Source organism: Atta colombica, unplaced genomic scaffold, assembly GCF_001594045.1.
Source record: "Atta colombica isolate Treedump-2 unplaced genomic scaffold, Acol1.0 scaffold45, whole genome shotgun sequence".
NCBI classification, from domain to species: Eukaryota; Metazoa; Arthropoda; class Insecta; order Hymenoptera; family Formicidae; genus Atta; species Atta colombica.
The window spans coordinates 851,006-851,569 of NW_017259534.1; positions in this window are offsets into that span (position 1 = coordinate 851,006).

Sequence of the window (564 nt, forward strand, 5' to 3'; positions counted from 1 at the left end):
TGTGTGTGTGTGTGTGTGTGTGTGTGTGTGTGTGTGTGTGTGTGTGTGTGTGTGTGTGTGTGTGTTCTTGTAAAAGTCTAGTGAAAATCTTTATAAGTTTTTAGTATATATAATTATTAATCAAATATAACTGTTTTTTTATAACTAATATAATTATCTACTTGATAGAGAAGCAATCGAAAATTTCATCCGATCCACATTCAAAATTTTATTTTTCAATCATTTATTTTTCAACAAGACAATATTTAAAAAATTCTAAAATAAACTTTAGAATAAAAAACAATAAGTATAAATATAATTCATTTATACTGCTTAGGATGCATTTATATAGCTGCGTCCTTATATAACAGCGTATAATTGCATCTTAGGTAATTACAATGCAATTATATTATACTTCTTCTTTCAACAATACATAGCTGATTCGAGAATATTTTAAAAAATTGTAAAATATATTTTATAGTACATGATTTACAAGTACGAATAATTTTCATTGCTTAATCGGAATGTGTGTAAAAAAGCATAAAATTCGTGTCTAAATACACGCATTGCTCTGGATTCAGTTGA